Source organism: Carlito syrichta, unplaced genomic scaffold, assembly GCF_000164805.1.
Source record: "Carlito syrichta isolate Samal-C Ts95f unplaced genomic scaffold, Tarsius_syrichta-2.0.1 Scaffold305187, whole genome shotgun sequence".
Taxonomy (NCBI): domain Eukaryota; kingdom Metazoa; phylum Chordata; class Mammalia; order Primates; family Tarsiidae; genus Carlito; species Carlito syrichta.
In genome coordinates, this window is record NW_007249283.1 from 784,740 (window position 1) to 806,117 (window position 21,378).

General features: G+C 35.4%; 1 protein-coding gene across 4 annotated transcripts in view; it reads left to right on the forward strand.

The window, feature by feature from the left end:
* XIRP2 (xin actin binding repeat containing 2) overlaps window positions 1-21,378 on the forward strand; it is a 310,033-nt gene that overhangs the window by 233,461 nt on the left and 55,194 nt on the right. For 2 of the 4 annotated variants that reach the window (XM_008061280.1, XM_008061283.1), the window contains exon 1: window positions 3,276-3,523. The exons of the other annotated variants lie outside the window; for them this stretch is intronic. The gene's annotated coding sequence lies outside the window, so the exon portion shown is untranslated. Of the gene's footprint in view, window positions 1-3,275; window positions 3,524-21,378 lie in introns of those variants that run through there. 4 annotated transcript variants of the gene reach the window in all.

The following is a 21,378-nucleotide window of genomic DNA, read 5'->3' on the forward strand; positions in this document are numbered from 1 at the left end:
TTTTTGAGGTTTTCAGCTTGGATATTTAGCCTCACACCCTGTGAAGTTTCAGAATTTGGCAAATGTCTGGAGGGGGAGATTGGCTGTGTTTGAACCTACTCAAGTCACCAATTTTATCACTCCAAGCCTGATCAAATGCCAAAATCTTTGCCAGTTCATCTGTCTCCCATCTGCCAGGGCCAAGGCAGAATTCTCAGTCTCTAGTTAAGCCAAGACTATCAAGCACCTCCAGGGACAAAGCAGTAGTTACAGATTATTTTAGAGTTAATATCCCTTCATCTGAAGGCTTTCGAATGTTAGCAGGTCTCCTCATAGACACTTGTGTGTTCAGTATCATGAAAATGTAGGATATTCCACCTTACTTTTCTGGATTTGGGCTTACAATGGTATCCTGCTATCCTGTGAAATTTTGGCACTTAGCAAATGTCCTGAGGAGAAAACAGAATTTGAGGTCCCTCTCCTCTCCAGTTTTATCACTCTAGTCCCATGGAATTGCCCATGATTCTGTTTTTGTTTTTGGTTTTTTCTCTGTTCCCCAGCAGCGGTTCTTCCTGAACCAAGCCCAGATTCTCAGGTTCTAGCTGCATCCAAAATTGACAAACACCTCCAAGAACAGCCTCAAATCTTAAGCTCATATTTGTAAGGTTCTTGTCTTTCGTGAATTGTAATCCCTTTGAACCTTGTTGATTTGGCTGTTCTCTGATGCCTTACACTTACTATCTTTGAAATTGATCCAGATTTTCTAATTGTGCTCCATGAGAGCATTGGCTTGATGCTAATTATTTCATCCCACTAGAAGACCTCATGTAGGTTTCAGTTGAATACATTACAGATTTTAATAGGTGGAAGTACCTAGGCATGGTGAAGATTGAAGCACATTTCTGGATTAGGGAGTAAAATTTTCCATTTGAACTTTCTGAGTTTTGATACAAATAATCACTTTATGAATCTTTATATCTTTATACCTATCTGCTTGCATATCACCTATCCCTTCATCTATCCATCCGTCCATTCATCTTGCCTTTATACTACATTACTCATAGTAATATAGTAGATACCTATTAAATTAAGAATGAAATTCTGTATATAAAATCACTATAATAACAAATTATCAGAATCTAGGTGTTGTCCTTCTCATCGTCTTTGTAATTAAAATGAATCAAACAAATTATATGATAACTTATTAATTCTATAACAACATTTCCGCTTGAACTCAGGTTAGTTAATTTATATGTAAGATTGTAGATCTAAGATTTACTGCTTTCAATCTATTACCCATTATTTTATAATGTTCCATCAAATTTTCTTTTCCTATTCATTATTTTTCTTTTATTAATGTATAATTATTGGTTTTATTTTGTATTACATACATTGAAAAATTTACAATGAGAAATGTGAAAAGTAATTTTTAGTGTATATGAATTTTAATCAAATACATTTACTTTCAGAGATGGCAAAAACAAGATTTTAAAATAGGTTGCCATGCATGAAGCACAAGTGAAAAAATCAGTCACTAATACAAAGAGAAATCAGTGAGTTTTGAATAAGAAGAGAATATGAGAAGTTTAGATGTCAGATCTTTGAGTAATTAACATTTCAAAAGAATAAAACCACAATTACCATCATTAGCAAATATAAACAAATATAAGAATAAAGTCAACTATGTTTGCATTGTAGGATCAATCTCCTAATTTAAATTGAACTACTGTGATCTAGTGCCATTTACTTTTGTACACAGTAAAGTAAAAAAAAAAAATTGCTATGTAAATACAATGTTCGAGTAATAATATAATTATAATAATTATTTTTATATATTATCTCATTTAATCTTCCCCAAAACAAATTAAAGGTGGTAGACTTAGTCCCATTTAGTCACAGATTAGTAAAATGAAGTTTAGGCAACTTAGGAAACTTGCTCAGATCAAAGAGTATGTTAGTGTCAAAGCTGGGTTGAAATCCTGATTTTCAATCAGCATTGTCCAATAGAACTTTCTACAATGATGAAAATTTTCTGTTCTGCATTAATACATAGCCACTAACCACACATGGAAACTGAGTGCTTGAAATGTGGCTAATGCAACTCAGGAACTGATTTTTAACTTTACCTAATTTTAAGCAATTAAAATGTAAACAACCACAAATGCCTGATAACTACCATACTGGGCAATACAACTCTAAATAGTTAGACTATACTGGCTCTTGGTCCTCAAAACTGTTGTGGAGTATACAGGAACACTATTTCAGAAACTTTTTCCTAGCGTTAATAAGCTTGAATATCACTCCTTGACTTACTTTTAATAGAAGCCAATATTGTATATGGAACAATGTAATATATATACTGATCTTTATTAGTAAATAATATAGTAAATTGTTGACCTGTAAGCATTTTTTATGAAATAAATAATATATAGGCCAGAAGCTTTATTTATATGAAAGGGCAATTTTCTCTCTATCTGGTTTAGTTGTGAGGCCAGTTGGATACACTTAACATCACACCAGGAAAATAACAGAAGAGAGAAAAAATAAAGAAAGCCAGTGATTTCCTATTCACTTCAAATGTATTCGGTGTTGGCATTTGGAGCTAAATGGCAATCCTAGTTGAGTTCCGGGTCAGGTTGGCAATGTGTGCTGAGTAAGTAGGTTGGCAGCAAAGGGCATTTAATATGATTCTTTCAGGAGCATGTGAGGTGACTCTTCTCTGCCTGTTCTTCCTCATGCCAAATGAATTAAAGTTTGTATTAGTGGGCAGGAATCACAGGGTAAATGTGCTGTGTCTTCTTTTTAGAATGTTTCTCACCCTTCTTCCTTGGCCTTTTAAATCAAATTAGCACTTCCTTTATTTACATCAACACTAGAGTAGTAGTTTGCTTTCTATGTGAAGCCTCAAAAAATAAACTAATGTTTTACATGTCTAAGAACATTTTGTGAGGTAAAAAATGTTTCTTCTTCCCGAACACCATGTTAATTATTCCACCAGAATGAATTGAAACTTCTTCTACCTGTTTTATTTTTATATTCTTGATTCTTAAAAGAATGAAAGTATTAAAGCAAATGCAAATAATTCAAGGGCTTTAATTCCTCCTTTTCCTCATCTGTGCTGGTTAATTTGTACGCTTTGTTCAGAAGTTGAGAGTTGGCTGGTGGTCGTGGCTGTGAAAGAGAGTTTGATTGACTGCACATGTGTTAGAGCCAAGCATACATTACTGAGGACACTATGAGGCAGAGTGCCCTCAGAGACACTCTTCTGAAAAGAGTGGTTGACTCAAGCCCCACCTATACAGAGCTCAGTTCCTAAAAATAGGTGCCAAGTTGCATCCTCTAGAAGCATGGCTAAAATAAATTCTGCCGTCCCATCTACTTGCTTGATAGACCCTTCAGTGGAGCTGGCCTCCACTCCACCTACTGCTTTCAGGGGACTGGGAAATTAGCTGTACATGAAACAAGGGAGAAACTAGTCTGTGAAGAACCATAAAGATACATGATATTTCCACAAACTCGGAGTTAAGTCGAAATATCACAAAAGGTATGTGTAATATGGTCATTGATACATGTCTGCTTACAAGACTGTAAAATGTTCTTGCCAGTTACTTAAAGGTCAATATAGACCATACATCAAGTTGTAATTGTTATAAGAGAAAATGTTCAGCTGGATTTTGTGTGATAATATTTAACACTACCTTAATATTACATAATATAGGGCTTCCTATATTAATCTCTTTGTAAAATAGCATTTCTTTATATTTAATACTGAAGAATAATGAGCCAAACTTAATCAACGATCATGAGTTAAAATGATTCTTCAACTTGCAGCTAAAATGGAAAACTGGAAAAAAATAGTTTGTCATTTATGAGAAAAAATTTAATGACTATATTAAAAATATAAACTGTATTTCTTGGAATTTGGTGAGGGAAAGGAAGAGGTTACAGTATTTTCAACTATTGCAGCTTGCTCAGAGAAATGTATGAAATTATTCTTTTCCAGCCATAGTTTGCTTTTGTAGTTCCTGCTCCAGTCATAGTCTCTTCTCCTCTGGGAGTATTACTGGAGTAAGATTAAAGAATCGGGTTCTTACATGTTTTGCAGAAATAAGAAAAGCACTGCCAGTTGGATCTGCCAGCCCTAATTATAGTAATTACAACTTTAAACAGGGAAGACTGAGATTTTACTTTAAAGGTATCATGCCCTATATTCAGTTTCAAATAGACTTTTTCTGTCTTCGATTGCCTGTGAACACCTTAATTTGGTCCTGTTGTGCTTTAAGTGTTTAGATGTTAGAGACTGAAGTGAATTGGGAGGGACATTATAACAGAATTGCTTAAGACACCAACTAAAGCAAGGACACTTTAATATTACATAATACAGGAGTTAAATTTAGCCAGCTGGTGCTAAACCAAAAGATATTTTATTTTTATCAGAGCTCTATTTGGTCACTGATGAGCAGTAAGTAGTTTGAATTATTTTCAAATTTTATGTGCAGGGTGCGAAAGGACAAGTAAAATATTTACCTCAACTACATTCAGAGCCATACATTTTAATATAAAAGACATATTTTGAGTTTTAGAAGATATTATTGAGTGGCAAAAATATTGGGTCAGAAATCATGAAGTCCTGAATTTCACCTTTAATTATTTATCTGCTCCTCTGCCTAATCTTTGAATATTTCTTCTTCATGCTATCAACCTGTAAACTAACAACCAGATCCAGTTTTTAGTGTCAGTCAGCATTTCAGATGTCTGCACTGTGGCAGAGGGCCAACTGTTTGGGAAAAATGCAGACTGGGGTTTGGACTAAATGTTTCTTTCATTCAGCTTTGGGCATCTTTGAGATACAGCTTTCTTTAGCCACCTGAAAAATGAAATTAGACATTCTTTAATGACCACAGAGGGCTTTACTTCAGAAGATGTTCATGTAAAAATGTCAACTCAGGCCTCATGTCTCCTGTTACTACAGAGTAAGAGGATAGTGTTGCAATTCCTCAGGTTTACTTTTGGGTAAAAAGCCCACAAAGTTCATGGATAATGTGCTGTTGTATATTTTTGATAACTGTCTACCATTTTTATCAGTTCCACCCTCTCATTTTACATTTATCATATTTGAAAACTTGCTGCATATTAGTATTCTTTTTACTAACTTTGTAGAATACTACTTGTGATAAGGTTATTTGGACTCTTCTAGTAACTTCAGCACTGGGAACTGATATTTTCTTTCTATGTCTCTCTTTCTCTCTCTCTCTCTTTTACACACACACACACACACACACACACACACACACACACCCCTACACATAGGCACAATTCTGGATATTAAAAGAGACGATTTTTGTAAGGTCTATTTGATAGCTAGGAGATTTGGTAATTTATAGAGCAGGGCAGACACTTAATAAGTGCTTGACAGTGTAATTCCAAGATTTGTGATTAAAAAATCTGGGGCACAGGACTTAACTGTTCTTTTTATTTGCTTCCCACCCTCTCTTTTGAAAACATTCAGGTTACACTTTGAAATTTAATTTAATCTTAATTTGTTTATTTCTGCTTCTGAAACAAACACTTGGTTATTCAAATCATAGGTTCATTGCTTGCAGAGTGTAAGTGACTTCAGCCTTGTCTGATTAATTGACTTTCTTTAGAACACTGATTCATTCCATATAGGTGCATGGTCTTTACATGACTATGTGTATGTTGTATTGTCCGTGTCCTGACACAACTTCTGACACCAAATGTTGCATCTTTTCCAACACTAACTGATTCTCTAATTCTCTAACATCAACTGGGTATCTTACAATTCAATTCAGTTCTGACACTAACTCCGGGACTTAGCAAAGACCCCACAGGTTAAGGGTTCAGTTCCACAAGACTGTCCCATTTAAGATGTCACCTTCAAATGGGATGCTCAGGACACCAACATTTCTGCCAGACTAAATAATGATTAAGGAGTTCCCATGACCTCCTCCTCCACCTCAGGTTTAATAATTCACTAGAATGGCTCAAAGAAATGAAGAAAGTATTCTACTTATTATTACTGGTAGATGAGGTAACATTCAGGAACAGCCAAACGGAAGGAAAGCATAGGGTAAGGTATGGGGGGAGAAGGAAGAGACCCGCAACTCCTTTTCTTTCTATTTGCAAGCCATTCTCGCAGCACTTCCATGTGTTCAACAATCTGGAAGTTCACCAAACACTGACCTTTAGGAGTTTTTATGGAGGTTTATTACATAAGGCATGGTTGTTTAAATCATTAGTCATTAGTGACTGAACTCAACCGCCAGCCCCTCTCTTCTTCTCAGAGGTTCAAGATGGGGCAGAAAGTTCTAACCCTCTAATAATTTGATTGGTTTTTCTGTCAACCAGCCCTCATCCTGAAGCTACTCCACCAGCCCTAGCTCCAACCCCAGCTTGCTAAGAGTCATTCATTAGCATACAAAAGACTACCACTCAGGAGGCTCCAAGGGTTTCTGTGCCAGGAACTAGAGACAAAGACCAAATACTTATTTTTTATTATTATTACATATGTCCACAATGTGGTCTTCTCCTTTGAAATTCTACCTTTGAACTCCAGAGTAAAAAATTCATACTATCTATTTTCCTGATCATTAGAAAATAAATATCCCCCTTACATATTTAGCTAATCTATTTTTCCATTTGTACAATGTAATCAGTAGAAGCACAAAAAAAACAAAACACACACCAAAAAAATGACAATTAGCTAGCAATGAGAAGAGTAAAGGTTTTGGTTTCTTTATAAAGTTGAAAATCAGCACATTTAGTCAATTATTTGTATCATTTTTGACACAGCATATGACAGCATGGCCATATTTAATGACTTAAGTTTTTGTGGGCCTAAATAATGGCATAAAATTATCTTCCAGTGAGCACAGTAAGTAATCCACATTCCTAGTACTGTAGTCCTACTTTTTAGAATGTTCCAACTGAGGCACAGCAACACTAGTAACTCACACAAAGTTTAAGCACAGAGACCTAGAAACTAACTCTCTTGAGAAATGTTTCCATGCTGCATCTCATTCTGCAAATCTTTGTGCATATAACCCATATAACATCAACTTAACCCGACTCCAACTTCGTGATTTGGGACACATTTCAAGGTACATTTTGAAAATCCTTGTTTTTCCAGCAGTAGACTTTTGTTGCTTTTCATATTCCATTTTATGCTTCTCTTAAAATTAGAACAAATTGTGGAAAAGGAGACCATATCCACATACTCTGTTAAAACTCAAAGATGATGACTGGTTTATTTTTAAATGTTACTAAACAATTAAGTGTGTTCATCTTTGTTGGATGAGATTCTCCCCAAGCCAACAGTCATTCTTGTTAGTGGACACATCATTTTTCTCTGCTGTTTTTGGCAAGTAGATCTTCATGTAGGTCTTTTTCCTTCACATTTTTCTAATTTTATAGAAATTATATGCTTGTTCCCTGGTAGACCAAACACCTATTTTTCAAAAGTAAATGCCAAATTCCTCCAGGCATACATTTGACTTAAATATATATATTTAATACACACACACACACACACACACACACACACACACACACACACACACACACACACACGTAATACTAAAAAAGTTTATTTTGGAAAAATTTCTCTGTTAGTCAAAAATCCAATGGCATCTACCCCAACTATCTGAATATATCTGTATGTGTATTCTTAAATGAGTTAACTTGGTAGTTACCAACATAGAAAAGGTTAAAAAAAACCACACATGCATATCACCACTAATTTTAAAAGCACAGTCTGGCATTATAGTTTCAAAACTTGTTCTCAATGTTTTCCATTTCATGTTTGAGAGATATAGACTTAATATAAAGTAATGTGTAACAACAATATTATATAATTTTAGTTTTGTTTTAATTCATAGGAACTTATTTGCATTGAAATATAAATTATAAAATATAGATAGGTGTCATATTACAAAGTTACTGGCTTTTTGAAAGCCATGAACATTATATTTTGATAGGTAGAATCACATTTCCCCCATTTAATTGCATTATAACTGTGTGGGTAATTTATCAATTAATTATGTTTTCGTTTTTTGTTTGTTTTTAGTCAGCACTATCATAATAAAAATTAAGCTTTAGATTGTCTAACCAGTAAGCCATTTTGACAAATGGTCAGAAAACTGTAAACAACCATAGAAATAAATCGCTCCTGGGAAACAGTGAAAATTTTTTTTGTAAAGTTAAGGATTATCCTTTGATTTATCTGTTTTGTAAGTCAGAACTGTTGAATGTAGTCTCAAGGATCATATTATCATGTTGGAATATTCTAGGAAAGGGATAGAATAAAGTGAGTATGTTTATATTACCAAAAATTTGTCAAGCCCAGCTACAAGAAAAAATGCACTACATCTGAGGCTGTGGCATACAGAGCCATTTTCCTGGGCACTATGTAAGATGGAAGTCAGCAGCAGTGAAGTCCAGCAGCAGTTTCCAAATGGAATACAGGGAATAGGATGAGGCATGCACTAGGAGGGAAAGCAGTTAGCAGCGATCAACAACTTGGTCACCTCCTTCTTTCCTCCGTAGCATCTCAGGGCACACAGAGTGGGGACAGAACTTCATTAGAGCCTTTACTTCTTTAGTAGAAAATACACTAGTGGAGGACTCAAACATTTATTTTTAGGAATGGAACTGTACTAGTACATGTCTGTTTTCAGTCACTGACTCAATCTGGAATGAAAATAATTTCAGGATTCATCAACCCTTCCTCATCTAGAGTTGGACAACAGCCATAACTTTTACTCTGCAAAATTTCAGAGCAATGATATTTGGAAGGCGTGAGTTTACATTTAAATTACACTCTTATTTCTTAAAAGATCTAGTCCAGTCATTGCAACTGTCAATTCAAAACTACTATTTATAGTTCCTAATGCCTCACTCTTCAAATGGAAGTAATAAGTTACTTCAGGCATCATTTTTTACCTGTTTCAGTTTCTTCATCATTTCAACCCAACCAGTCACAACTTCTTAACTTATCATCATTGTATCACCATTTATTTCAATTATACTCAATTATCTTCACATATACACAAATATTTATGTATATGATATGTATGTATATAATGTATATGGTATTTTCTGTAAAGCATAGTGCTGTCTGTATTGTTCTCCATTTGTTTCATATTCTCAAAGTCCATTTGGATGTTCAAAGAATGATGGCTAGTCCTCAAATAACCACCACTAACCACAGGTTCATCCATAATGACACCTCCTTTTACTCTTTGTATAACATTGAGTAGAGAGTTTGATACAGTGTTTTGTAAATATTTATGATTTGATTTTATTTTGTAAATATTTGTATCAAGAAAGTTTTGAGCTAAATTGTAATAATAATAATAATAGAAAATGCTTCCTATAGGATTATTCTTCTAGGGATATATCAAAGGAGTTCCAGGGATTGATATGTAAAATTTCATCATTGATACCATCTTTATATTTTCATCAATCCCAGAAATGAGAAAAATTTCACAAATAATGTGATATTTTTATCTCTTCATGTCCCTTTTTCCTTTCTTCTTTTTTGTATAATTTCTATCAAAGACCCCTGGAATATTTTCCTTAACCTCAGCATTATAACCATCTTTGAAAGGTATAAAGTGTTCTCAGTTTACCAGAATCATAAAAGCATCATCTCTTAGAGCCAGAAGAGATTCCAAATGAACTGGACAACCAGAAAATGCTGTCAGATTAGCCCTAATTGGTTGAACACAGACATTGGAACAAGACTTCCTGGGTTTGAATTCTGTCTCTTATACTTACCTACTAGCTGACCTTGGGCAAATTAACAACTCTGCACCTCATTTCCTCATCTGAAAATGGAGATATTAATTGTATCTCTTTCATAGGTCATTTCAAGGATTAAATAAATTTATATTTGCCAAGTGTCTAAAACATTATTACCCAACACATAGTAAGTGGTGTATAAGCTTTTGTTACTAATATTACTATAATTATCCAATATATGAGACTAATATGACTTAATAATTATTGTTAATATATTTCCAGAGAACAAGTTAAGAATATAAAGTTAAAAGTTACCCTATATGCTGAACATTTAAAATAGCAACACACTAAAACTTTTTAAGAAAAAAAATTCTTATCTGATTTAATAGGTTATGTTGTTAAAGCCATTCTTACCTTTTACAGTTGCACTCTTCAGTTCAAATTAAATTTCTGTCCTCTCTGGAGTTTTAGAAAGCTATTAAGTGTCCCTTTCTATTATAATCATTCCCACTCTTTAAATAAGTAAACTTTCTGTTATCCTTGGCGTTGTCAAGATCAGAAGATCACATTACTTCAAAATCTCAATTCTTCATCCTCCTCAATCCTAGCGATTCTGGTTTCTTCTCTGACAAGGATAGTACCAGACACATTTTAGACCTTGTTACTACTTTGACCTCATTCTCAGACTCTCAGACTATTCTCTCTGATCACAATTTTCTTTCTTAATATGTTTTTCACACTTTCTTTTCAACTGAAACTGATCTTGATCTTCAGTACAATGTCCACTCTCTCAGCATGCCCTGTTCATTCATCAGTCCCTTCCTCCTTAGTTTCATTCTCCCCATGTTTTGGATCCACTTACAGAGTCCAAAAAAGAAGGGAAGAAGAACTCTCACTCATGAGAGAGGCACTCAAAGATGGTTCGGTGAAGACCACATTGTTTATCATGAGAACCTAAAGTGAAGTTGTACCAGAAACAGAAAACCACAAGATCAGAAATAAGATCCAGGGACAAGATAGGATGGAACTTGCAATGGACTAGGGCACAGGTTTTAAAACAAAGGTCAAGAACAATTCAGATGAAAGTTTCTGACTTTGGGCTACAGGGGTAGGCAGATTTGAGAGCTTAAGAAAGTAGTGCCAGACCTCATCCCACTCAGCTTGGACCCTGCTGTCAGCTTTGACAGCAGAGTTTCCCTGTTTCTTTTGCCCCATGTTCTGGTCTAAATCCACCAAACGGAAAGTCAATTCAACATTTTCCCATAATCTCCTATTTTTGTTCCCATACCTAGACTATCGTGTGTGTGTGTGTGTGTGTGATGTAAAGACTCATAGGACTACAGATATGCTAATACTCAGCGTCATGTTACTCACTTTTTACTGGCTCCTTATTACATTCATCATTCATTATTCCTGAAAATACCAGATGTTCTCTATTCTTTTTTTCTTTCTCTTTTTCTTCTCTTCTTTGTTTTATTTTTATTTTGAGTCATGGTCTCACTCCGTCATCCAGGCTGGAGTACAGTAACACCAACATGACTCACCGCAGGATCAATCTCCTGGGCTCAGGCGATCCTATCACCTCAGTCTCCCGAATAGGTGGGACTACAGGCACTTGACACCTCACCTGGCCAATTTTTTTTTTTTTTTTTGTAGAGACGAGTTCTCGCTATGTTGCCCTGATGGGTGTCAAACTCCTAGGCTCAAGCAATCCTCACCCTTCAGCGTCCCCAAATGCTGCGATTACAGGCAAGAGTCACAGTGCCCAATACAGATGTTCTCTATTCTATTATACAACTGAAAAATCTCAGAATGGAAATAAGTTTATGTGTAATATTTTCAAGTCATGTTGAATTTTTAAAGTGTTAGCAACATAAGATTAGGGATCAAGTAGTTTTTAGAGTATATTGGATGTAATGTGGATGAAGCCAAGAGAAGCCGGCGTGTGTGTGGTAAGACTAAAAAAGAAGACTGAGGATGTTGCTCTGGCGACTCTCTGTGGTTGGGTGTCCGAAGGAGGGAGTGTGTGTGTGTGTGTGTGTGTGTGTGTGTGTGTGTGTGTGTGTGTGTTTTAGGAGACTAGTCACAATAGATGAGTGCTATTTTTGTGTCTAGTCCAAGCCACTCACCCACTCCAAGCGTGGGACTTTGAAAAGGGCAATGCAGAGAGTGCTGCAAAGCATCAGCATTTTGAATTCCTCCTTCTGTGACACTTTCTGTTACTGGCAACCAAGTGTCAGGCTTGGTGAGGCTTATGACATTTCCTGAGGCCCTGCACTGCTGGTGAATGGAACCAAGAGCTTTGAACCACATCTGCTTTCCTTGGGAGGCTTCCAACTCAAGAGTGCACTGGGACAGCCTGATAATATTGAGGTCTTCGTCCTAGATCCCATAAAACAAGGAGGAGACTGCTTCTGTTTAAATGGTCTTCCAAAGAAAAATGTGTGTGTGTGTGTGTGTGTGTGTGTGTGTGTGTGTGTACTTGTGTGTATATTTGGGTGTGTCAGTTCGTGTGCTCTATCTGTACTTGGCTCACTGGGCTGGGAAGGGAAGGCTTGTTTTTTCTTCTGGACTGAACTAAGATGGGGACATGCGTGTATATCTGGAGCTTTTTCACTATAACATCTCTAATTGCTTTCTGCAGCTATGTAATAATAGGAGAAATTCTGGCAGAAAATAAATTTGACAGAAAGCCCAAAATTGACTGGTTTCACGTTCCAAGCAACATTTTTGCACAGTTCTAATTTTCACCTGCTCATGTGGTGCCCTGCTGAGCATTTTGGGTGAAGAACCGAACTGCCTTGTGGGAGACTCACAGGTTCACAGGCGAGGCATTTATTTTTGCTTCTTCCTGGAAGCTCTAATCCCAACTTTCACATAAGTTCTCAGTGTTGCTTAATAACTTCTGCGGCAGAATTTAAAACTTCATTATGCTTTAAAAAATAAGTAGGAGAGAGAAGGTAGCAAACTCTGCCAACAGAAACCATGAAAAAACAAACATTAAAATGTGCAATGTGATTTCAAAACAAGCCCATTCAATAAATGCTTAATAAGCACCCACTGTTTATAAGTCATTATGTTAAATGTTAGGTACTTGTGAAGCTGGCCATTTTAATTCCAACAATCAGTTTTCTTCTTGGCAATCTAGTAATTTTAGTTCCAGGTACTAATAAAAATTTAATAACCAGTTCTGCAAAAATATTAGGGAAGTCTTTGCCATTCACTGTGAAGGAATATGCAAGCATATCATTCTTGGAAATGCTTTACTTTTGTCCCACCCTGCATGTAAGGAGCCTGTAGGGAGAGTTTCTGACTGCTGTGTGGTAGCCAGCCTTCATGATGTGCATATTGACATTGTGTAAAGTGATGAATCTAAGAGATTCTTTGACTGAAATCATGGTAGATACAGTTATGCAATAAACTAGAAAATTTAGAAACACAAACTGGTGCTGAGTTGCTGGTGAGTGGTTGATAACCTATAGCTATAGGTTTTAAATTTTTTTAAATAGTTCATAAAATAAGCACAGAGATGCATTGCTTTACAGCCTGAGTTACTTTTCAGGTAGGTTGTCCTAATGTTGTGGGAGATCAAATTAAGTTGAAGTGACCTGTTCATCTACCCAAGGCTTTGGGTACCCTAAAGGAATGCTGTTTAAGACAGTGATACAAGCTCTTTCAAAGTCTAGCTTCATATGGATTTTACAAAGACCAATGTGTAATAATTTTTAATTGCTCTTTACATTTCTCCCCCACCTCCCCTTTTCACCCATAAACTTTGACTACCCTTTAGTTTAAATACCATTGGCCTGGGAAAACTTCAGTTTGCAAGTGTTAAATTCTTTGTTCATAGATGTTACCATCTTCATATGCATGGAAAAAAGCAGGTCTCAATCTGAAAAACATTTAAAGACTGATTTTTACACTTTGCCCTTAAAAAAATGGAGTAAATTAAGTAAATATGCAGTGTAAACTGAGTTCCTCCACTTATGGTGCACTTACAGGATTAGGTTTTGAATCCGAGGGAAAAGAAACATATGCCACTGTCAAATTTTTAAAGATAAATAGCTGTAAATAAATTAAGGGATGGTGATACTGACTAACTATGTACTCCATGTGTATCATAGCAGATAAGACTATTAAATTACTTCCATTTTTTTTTTTGACTGTTCCTAGTACTAGCATATCATTAGGAATCTGACATCATTTCTTTCTTTTGAAATTACATGCTGCATTTTTTTGCAAAGGGTACTTGAGTCATGTCACTGGTTAAAGAAGAGAGGAACCCAGCATTTGACTGCCTCAGAGTTTTGAGATATTAAAATTATTATAGCTTTAATTCATTAATATCCTGATTCTAAATTTAAGAAATATTTGTTTAAAAGGCAAACAACATTATCCAGTGTCCCCTACAATCACAGGGGAGAACAACCAGAAAGCAGTTGTGACCATACAAATATTTGAATAAGATACTACTTAACTTTTAATTTAGAGCACATTAGAAGAAACAAAAGCCTTGGTAAGAAAGTCAGAATCCTACATGAATAGATTCTTAATATTTCTGTTTAACGCTAGCAGTTTTATCTTTCTATCCAAGATTAAAGGATTAAAGACTACACTGTTTTGAAAGAATTTAAGGCTTTAGAAAGAATTTTTCAAAGAACATCACTGCTCTGAATGAGTGAATTTACTTCCAGAAGACTAGAATATTCACTAAGCAATGTTGCATTATTTAAGCATTTTCACTTTTCTCCTTGATTGCTTACTTTTTACCCCAAAAAAAGTTTAGTAAAGAAAATAGAAGGAATTAGTATATTTTCCTTTCTTTGATCAAGTCTATTAGCCATTAAATTCAGAACTAAAAAAATCAGAGTAAGTGCTGTTTGTGGACTTAGGCAGAGAAAGTGTTTTAAACAAAAACTTGTGATCATTGAAAAGAGTTTATGCAAATTCAGGAAGTGATTTCTCTAGACAAAAGTTGTATTAAATTAAATACATTTTATTAATCAGAGAAAAGTATGATTAGTAAGAGAAGAGTTTCCAGAGCATGTATGTGTAAGTTGGTGAGTTAGAACGTGATGATTTGAACTTTCTTTTCATATTCTTTGTCAGAATAAATTTCAGATGCTAACTTCAACAGAGAGGTAAAAGTTGAGAAGGTAAAGACTCAGGAAATTTCTAAAACACATCCAGAAACCTCTGGCCTACAGAATGCCTTTAGTACAAAAATGTGTTAAGATAATAGTAAGTCATTAACTTTCCTACCTCTGTGCACACTCAGACAACTTAAAGATAAGCCTGCCAGGAAGATGTATTTCAAAGCTGCAAATTTTTTAAGTTTCATCTTCATGCATTACTGTGGCTTATTTTTTGTCTTATTGAGTGCCAACAATATACTTGGAGCTAAACAAAACAGTTTAGTTCACATGAACTAGCTTCATATGAAATTTTACAAAGTCTATAAAAGACATTTTAGGAAAAGACGCATTTTAAGCTAGTATACATGGGTCATCTCCATCTACCAATGAACTGCTTTGACCCCAAAGTTAAATCATTCTGTATATTCTGGAGACCCTGAGAATTTTAGAAGTGATGTTGGATATTTTAACCAGTTCTTTAGAGGCATGTGCAGTTGTTAATCATAGACAGCTTGCCTACTGTCTCTCCACGGCTGAGGGGGTGAGCTCATTTGCTTGCTATTTCTCAAATTTTCATTTCCAGCCCAGAAAAACAGAAAGAAGATGATATTCTCCTCATAAGGGCAATGCCTCTCTAGTCATTGAGCCACACATAAAGGATAATTTGAAGAGCAGAGAATTACAGGAAGTTTGGAAAAAGGAAAAAGCAGAAATAGAGCACCGGATATATATTTTAAAAATACACCAGAAAATAAAGGGTGAGGAAAAAAAGTTATATAAGAGGTAGCAGCTCAGTAAGAGGTGGAATAATATAGAATGAAATGAAATTTGGGGGTTTTCTAGAACAGAGACTTTAGGAATAATTGGATAGAAATTAATTTAAATAGAAGGCGCACGCAAAATTAAATAGAAAGCATGTCCATATTCAAACTAACCAAATATAATATCTTTTTATTTAGGAGTTTCCTCACAATGTAAAGTTTTACAACACATGAGTACGTCATAGATCAAACGTAGAGTGACTCATAAATGAGGGATAAAGTTGCCTTCTCTTTACCTTTGGCAAGTAGCCACAGGCAGCAAGGATTAGAGAGTGATCTTGTCATTGTCACCTAAACTGTTCCAGGCCAGGGTTCACTGTGACAAAGTACACAGGGAACTTACAAAGTGACTAACTTTTAAATGATGTTTTCATGATTGTACCTAAAGTACATAGAGCAGGAAAAACACAAAGAATGATGGGGAGTGGCGATGAGGAGAGCAGATATGTCTCTAAAGTCTGATACAGTAGGGTGATTTTTCATGCACTTTACATTTTCAAAGAACTCTCAAGTTGCTCACTGGTGAAAAATTGGAGATTCATTGCCAAGTGCCAAAAACACAGATAAAGCAACACTCTGAGTAATTTTTTCTCTTTACTCTATCACTATGGCCATATGGGTAGGACCGTGCCAACTTCCTCACCCTGATCCCACCTTCTATTTATCAGTTCTTTCACGATGTCTTGTGTCCTCCTTTTTTCAGGCAACATAGTGAATACTTGGCTTATAAAGAGAAATAGAATATCCTTAGAGAAGAATTTAGATTCAGATGGGCCAGAATCCAATGCTATCCTTGCTACTTACTAGTTTTGAGATTTGAAAAAGTGTCATAAAACTTGCCTTGTTCTCAGACTCCCTATCAATTAATTCTTATCTGGATAACAATAGCCAGAGTATATATAGCACCTAGTGTGGTTGGAAGCTAAGGAGCATTTACTGAGTATTTACTATGTGTAAAATGCTTTTAAAGTCTTTATTTTTATAAGAGTTCATTCCGTTTTCACAGCTAACCATTTAAGCATGTTCTACTATCATTCCTGTTATTTAGGTAAGACAGAGGAGGTTTAGAAAAGTTAAACCACTTGGTTAGAGTCCAACAGTAAGATAGATAGACTAGAACTCAGGCTTTGGGTCCAAAGTTGAGGATTAGTCCCTGTACTGGTCTACTTTCCAAGCAGAAAGTGCCCCAAACCGAGGATGGTGGAGAATAGGTAATAAACCTGTACTGGAGGAACTTGTATGCTGTTGGAAGGTGGCAGAAATGGAGAGGACAGAGGGACACATTGACACAGTGAAGAGTGATAGAAAATACAAATAGGAGTATAATTTCAAAACGTCAGAAGAGCACAGCAGACAGACCTACTCACAGCTTGGATTCAGTGGGGAAAATCAGGAAAGAAATTGAGCCACTATGGGATTATATTTCCACCCCTTCAAGTCTCATTGGGATTTATCCATGTTAATCTGCTGTCATGTCTACACAAATAAAAGTGGGGAAGGGGGTACGTGGAGTATGTGCCACCAAGTTTCTCAAGATATACCCCATAAGGAGAGCCCCATTTGGAGTGTCTTCCCACAAGTCAGCTTCCTTGGAAGGGCCATGAATCTGCAATGGTGTTTTATTCAGAAGTTGGCATTGAAATGATACAACCTATTGTATTTTTCTTTTTGGAGATAAGGTAGATAAGATCATATCAACATTTCCTAGGATACTGTATTTTTTTTAATCCTCTCTCCAGTGTTTTCCTTTTTTCATCTTTTCAGGCAGAACCTGACTGAATATAATGGTGATTAATTTGTCCCCAGCCCTGACAGCTGTGCCTAGAAGTTGGTGTTTATCAAAATGTAGGACTAAAGCCCTAAGAGGAAAATGTACCAAATACCCTCAGTGTGTACCTGGGATGCAGATAGCAACAAGGCAACACTTGGATGAGAGTGTGACACCACCTCCTGGGCCCTGGGGCAGAATTTACATCCCTAGAAAATGAGACCACTGGCCCCTGCTTTGCATTTTCCTTTCCTTACAGTCAGGTTCTTTCCTTTTCCTGTTCACCTGGATCTATACCTACCCCTTCTCAAGTTTGATTTCTATAGTGACCAAAGCAATACAACTGAAAAATTTGCTTTTATTTCTAATTCTAAACCCAAGCTTATAAGAATGAAAAAGGAACTATTTATAGCCGAGGAATTCAGATTGTTGGTTTCCCTTTGATTTACCCCTCGGTTACAATGAAATCAATGTCTAAAAAAGATGTATGTGCAGATATTTAGAAACCAGAAAGGAGGATTCATACCTTTAATTTAAAAATTTCCTTGAAACAAAAATATTATATTTTATGAAAATATATTTACATAAGGTACCGTGTAGAGTTAAAACCTTGCATGCAGAAATGCTTGAACTCAGTTCCAAGCTCAGTCACTTACTATATGACATTATCTTCTGAATGCTGCATCCTCATTAGTAAAATGGGAATAAACCACCTATCAGATACGGTTATTATGAGAATTAATGGCATAATATGTGTAAGATGAGTAACACCTAATAGACATTCATTAACTGATCACTGTTATTATTATAATGTAATATATAAATCTGACTGTACAAGGAAAATGTCCAACAAGAGACTTATGCTGTAAAACTATGCATCATCTGCAGGCTTTAATGGTTCTAACTTATTAAACTATTTCAAAAAAATTTAAGTTATTTTATTCAATTATTGAATTTTTAACTGGTCAAATCTCTAACTAAGCAATTAATTTAAAAATGCTTAATAGCAGTATTATTATATTTTCAAGTATGCCCAAAATAGTAATATTTTTAACTGATTATCTAATTTTTTATTAAATTCTGAGCTTTCATAACTGCTCTAGTACCAGAAGTCCTTCTTGTGAAGTGGCAGGTGTCACAGAAAACAGACAAATCTATAGAACAGGAAGTGACTACAGTTAGAAATAACAGTCCTGCAACTCAGAAAGATTAGAATTTACTTATTCTTTTAACTTCTTTTTAAAATTTATTTAATTTTAAAGATGTGGGGTATAATTCAGGATTAGGTATACAAGTGGTCATCGTACAGGTAAAGTTTGGACCTCCCTTTGGTTCCCCACTTTCCTGGTTTCAGAATAGGTACCCTCATTAACATTATTTGTCCCCCTCCCACCCCTGGCAGTTTCTGGCTACAGCCAATCCTTTCTTATGGTATTATGGTAAATGTTTAGGGTCTGCTTATAAGTGAAAACATGTGGTACTCAGTTCTTTGTTTCTGTGATAGATAGTACCATAGATTCTAAATTCATCTAAATTGCTGTGAAATCTATAATTTTGTTCTTTATGGCTGCATAATATGTCTTCATGTATATGTACCACATTTTTTTAATCCAGTCCAGTTTTGATAGGCAGCATGGTTGAGTAAATAAATAAATAAATAAAATAAGTCTTATCCATTGGTAGGTGACCATTCCTTCCTTAGACATGAAGAGTAAGCAAAAATGGTTTATCATATACTGAATTGTGTATCTTTATTTGTGTGACTTGGGGGAATTGGAACTGAAATATGCCTTAAAAAGTATCTAGTATATAGTAATTTCTAACTTGAACAGACATATGTGTGGGCAGAATGAATGCTTGTGTTAATTTCCTATTGCTACTGTAACAAATTACCAGGTAGATTACAACAGTACCTATCTAATACATGGCATTTCTAGAGATTCAAAGTCCAAAATGGGTTTCACTGGGACAAGATTAAAGTGTTGGCTGGACCAAGCTCCTTCCAGAAGGTCTAGGGGAGAATCTGTTTCCTTGCCTTTTTCAGCTTTTAGAAGTTGCCTGGACTTCCTAATTCATGGACCTTATCCCACCTTTAAAGCCTGCAGTGTAGAATCTGCAAATCAATCTCTCTTTCTCTCCTGGCTCTGTCATTGCCTCTCCTTTTTGACTCTAACTCTCTTGTCTAACTCTTTCACTTATAAGGACCCCTGTGATCACATTGAACTCACCTACATAATCCAGGCTAATTTCACCATCTCAAAATCTTTAACTTTATCACATCTGCAAAATCCATTTTGCTGTGTAAAGTAACACATTTAGGTTCTGGAGATTCAAATGTAACTATCCTTGAAGGACCAATATTTTGTCTAACACCATGCTGAATCATGTCTTCTTCCTCTAACAGGCAACTGGAGTTAAAGGATCGCTTCCAGTGTGAGGTGAACTAGGAGAATACTGGTTAAGAAAGAATTAGTAAGGAAACAAAAGCTAATCCTTTTATTACCAAGAGAGATCTGCTTTTGTCCCTGTATAAATATACGGGTTAGGGGATGGTGGAAGGCTTTGGGGAAGGTGACACGTGTACGCACAATATCACTATGCATTTTGGAGGAGTGGGATCATAGGGAGATTAGTTCAAGGATCATAGGGAGATTAGTTCAAGAAATCAAATGAGTCACTTTGTTCACATGTTGGAAATTCCACAAGATGGTTTTTGTGCTGTTATAGCATTTATGTCCACTTCTTTTTTTTCCTTTATCTTTCCTCTCCATGCTTTTTTTCTTAAGAATCAAATTAATGCAGGACTGTGCTGTATACTTGCTCTTTCATTTTATTCTCCATTTATTCCTCAGTTTATATAATATTCAAATGAGTATAAGAATATCTAAAATCCAAATTGATTACAAATTTGACTTGGCAACAGCATTCTGAATGCTTGAAATAGATGAATTTTATTATTAGCTGAGGGATTTGCAAATATTAAGAATTATAGCAAAATGTATTCATGCTAATGGCTCTGAGCCCATGATATGTGTATTAGAATGATATCCTGCACACAAATCCGAGCTAGGTTATAGATCATATATTTAGGTTTGATAGAATTTAGTTCATCACTCTCCCAATTTAGTTCTAAATCAATTTTCTGAAAACTAAACAGTTGACTTCTTTATAATGCATCCAGAATAAGATAGCAAAGCTGTTGATATGTCACCTAAAGTGTGCTTGCCTTTTTGAAGATGATGTCTTTGATGATTTCAGCTTGCAGGCTTCCTTGTGACTCCTGAGTATAGTCTGCCTGGTGCTTACTTGGGACTAATTAAAGGTTTCCTAAATTGAGTTTAGCAAATTTCAAAGAAAAAAATAACAAAATTTTAACTTTTCTCCTAAACAATTTAAATTACTGTCAAAGCTTTCATTTCTTTTGAGTCATAATTAGACACTGGACTAGCCATAGAGGAATGTTTTGTGTACTTTTATTGTATATGCATTATGTGTCAGTTCATAATGGAAAAAAAGCATCTCTTCGGTTGTTTGAATTTTCTTTTCTTTTTTTTTTTTTTACTGGGGAGGGTGATTTGTTTGTTTGTTTTGAGCACTTGTACATCTTGAGAGGAAGCATAGAATTGTAAAGTCATAGAACCTTCTGTGACTTTACCTGTAGTTATGTCTAAGAAGCTGGAGTTCCCAGTTCCAAAGCTTACTAGCCACCTTACATGGAGCAAGTTTTATAACCTTCTATGTCTCTGTTTCCTTATCTGTAAAATGGTGATCAAAAATAAAATAGCCTCTACCTCATAGTGTGATTGAGAATATTAAATGGATTAATGTCTGACAAATAAAAAAGCACTTTATACATCTTGCTATTGTTTTTTCACTTGTGACTCATTTTCTCGAGTCCTTTATCCATTTCTCA